The sequence below is a fragment of the Salvelinus sp. IW2-2015 genome, unplaced genomic scaffold (genome assembly GCF_002910315.2).
Source record: "Salvelinus sp. IW2-2015 unplaced genomic scaffold, ASM291031v2 Un_scaffold5120, whole genome shotgun sequence".
In the NCBI taxonomy this organism is placed as follows: domain Eukaryota; kingdom Metazoa; phylum Chordata; class Actinopteri; order Salmoniformes; family Salmonidae; genus Salvelinus; species Salvelinus sp. IW2-2015.
In genome coordinates, this window is record NW_019946386.1 from 22774 (window position 1) to 26254 (window position 3481).

A 3481-nucleotide genomic window follows, 5' to 3' on the forward strand; every position below is an offset into this window, starting at 1 on the left:
TATCATTTTCTGGAACAACACTGGGCAGCCATCGCCTGCGTTGCTGACTTACGGATCAAAAACACACTGTATTTATCATTCTGAACAACACTGGGCAGCCATCCTGCGTTCCTGACTACGGATTCAAAACACACTGTATTATCACTTCTAGAACAACATCACTGGGCAGGCCTATCCTGCGTTTCTGACTACGGATCAAAACACACTGTATTTATCATCTAGAACAACACTGGGCAGCCATCCTGCGTTCTGACTACGGATCAAAAACACACTGTATTTATCATTCTTAGAACAACCACTGGGCAGCCATCGCTGCGTTCTGACTACGGATCAAACACACGTATTTATCATCTCTGAACAACCACTGGGCAGACCATCCGCTGCGTTCTGACTAGGATCAAAACACACTGTATTTATCATCTGGAACAACACTGGGCAGCCATCCCCTGCGTTCTGACTACGTCAAACAACACTGGTATTTAATCATCTGGAACAACACTTGGCAGCCATCGCTGCGTTCTGACTACGGATCAAAACACACCTGTATTTATCATTCTGGAACAACACTGGAGAAGCCAATCGCTGCGTTCTGACTACGGATCAAAACACGCACTGTATTTATCATTCTGGAACAACACTGGGCAAGCCATCCCGCGCTCTACTACGGATCAAAACACACTGTATTTATCATTCTGCAACCAACATGGGCAGCCATCCCTGCGTTCTGACTACGGATCAAAACACACACTGTATTTATCATTCTGAACAACACTGCGCCAGCCCTCCTGCGTTCTGACTACGGATCAAAACACACTGTATTTATCATTCTAAACAACACTGGGCAGCCTCCCTGCGTTCAATCTGGATCATAAACACACTGTATTTATCATTCTATACACATACTGGGGCACCATCCCTGCGTTCTGACTACGATCAAAACACACTGTATTTATCTTCTGGAACAACACTGGGCAGCCATCCTGCGTTCTGACTACGGAATCAAAACACACTGTATTTATCATTCTGGATACATGGACTCATCGGCAAAGCCTCCCTGCGTTCTGACTGACGTTGTCACGTTCTGAACCTGATTTTCTGTTAGTTTGTTGTATGTGTTAGTTGGTCAGGACGTGAGTTTGTGGGGTGCACTAGTGTTGTTGTTCTATGTTGGTTTAAGTGTTGCCTGGTATGGCTCTCAATTAGAGGCAGGTGTTTGGCGTTCCTCTAATGAGAGTCATATTTAGGTAGGTGTTTCACAGTGTTCGTTGTGGGTGGTTGTCTCCTGTGTCTGTGTATATGTTTGCACCATACGGGACTGTTTGCGGTTTGTTCGTTTCATGTTTGTTCTGTTATTTGAGTTCTTCACGTTATATGTTAAGTTCGTCGTTCAGGGTCTGGTCACATCGTTTATTTTGTTTTGTTAGTTTAATCAAGTTTAGTTCGTTTTCCGTCCTTTGTCTCTTTTGTTTATTTAATAAAGCATCATGTCATTTTCACTACGCTCGCCTTGGTTTAATCCCTGCTCCTCCTCTTCGGATGAAGAGAGGGAGGGACGCGTTACAGAACCACCCACCAATCCAGAACCAAGCACGTAATGTCGAGCAAACGTTAGAGAGTATATTAGGACTTGTGGAGTTGGGAGCAAGTATTTAACGGAGAAGGACCATGGGCTAAAGTGAATCACCGTCCATGGGAACAGCTGGAGCAGGCGGAGAGCGGAGGAAAAGAGAGAGAGGCAACCGGCGTTATGAGAGGGGACGCGGTCTTGCACGGAAGCCGAAAAGCCCGTGATAACCCCAAAACTTTTCTTGGAGGGAGGCTAGAAGGTAGTGGGCCAAGGCAGGTAGGAGACCTGCGCCCACTTCTCAGGCTAACCGTGGAGAGCGGAGTACGGGCAGACACCGTGTTACGCAGTTAGAGCGCAGGGTGTCTCCTGTACGTGTGCATAGCCCGGTGCGGGTTATTCCACCTCCCCGCACTGGTAGGGCTAGATTGGGCATTGAGCCAGGTGTCATGAGGCCGGCTCAACGCGTCTGGTCTCCAGTGCGTCTCCTCGGGTCGGCAATACATGGCACCTGTCTTACGCATGTTTCCCCGGATTGCCTACATAGCCCGGTGCGGGATTATTCCACCCTCCCCGCACTGGTCGGTGCGACCGTGGAGCATTCAACCAGGTTAAGGTGGGCAGGCTCAAATGTCAAGAGAGCCAGTACGCCTGCACGGTTCCGGTATTTCGCGCTACCTCCCCGCCCTTAGCCCAGTACACCAGTGCCTACACCACGCACCAGGTCTCCAGGCGTTTCCAGAGCCCTGTTCTCCTCCACGCACTCTTCCTATCGTGCGTGTGATCCCGTTCGTGCTCCAGTTCCGCACCACGCACTAAGCCACCTGTGCGTCTCCAGAGTCCTTGTACACACTGTTCCTTCTGCCCCGCACTCGCCCTGAGGCTGCGTGCCCTTAGCCCGGTACCACCAGGCCGCGTACCACGCACCGCCTATTAGTGCGCTTTGAGAGGTCAGTAGTGCCTGTCCCTGCTCCCCCGCACTAGGCTTGAAGTGCGTGTCTCCAGTCCGGGCCTCCAGTTCCGGCACCACGTACCAGCCCTACAGTGCGTCAGCCGGCCAGAGTCTGCCGTCTGCCCAATGGGCGCCTGAACTGTCCGTCTGCAAGCGCCGCCATGAACTGCCCGTCTGTATTGAGCCTTCAAAGCCGCCGTCTGCCATGAGCCTGCAAAGCGCCCGTCTGCCCATGAGCCTACAGAGCCTTCCGCCAGACTGGAGCCGCTAGAGCCTTCCGCCAGAACAGGAGCCGCTAGAGCCTTCCGCCGAACAGGAGCAGCCAAAGCTTCCGCTAGATCAGGATCAGGTCTGAGCCATCCGTCTCACGCAGCGCCATCTGAGCCATCCGTCTCCTCAGCGGCCGTCTGAGCCATCCGTCTCCTCACGCGTCTGAGCATCCGTCTCCCCCGACGCCGTCTGAGCCATCCGTCTCCCCAGCGCCGTCTGAGCCATCCGTCTCCCCAGCGCCGTCTGAGCATCCGTCTGTCCCGACCATTTAGAGCCGCCCGTCCTGTCCCGAACGCGTCAGAGCCCGTTAGTCAGTCAGGACCGCTAGAGCCATTCGTCAGTCAGGATCTGCCAGAGCCGCCAACAGACAGGATCGCCAGAGCACCAACGCAGACAGGATCTGCCAGAGCCGCCAACCAGACAGGATCTGCCAGAGCCGCCAACAGACAGGAATCTGCCAGAAGCCGCCAACCAGACAGGATCTCCGAGCCGCCAACAGACAGGATCTGCAGAGCCGCACACAGACAGGATCTGCCAGAGCCGCCAGCCAGACATGATCCTGGTCCAGAGCCGTCAGCGAGCCATGACGCGTCCAGAGCCGTCAAGCCTGCCATGAGCGTCCAGAAGCCGTCAAGCGCCTGCCATGAGCTCCAGAGCCGTCAGTCAGCCATGAGCGCCCCTCGGCCAGAGCGGCT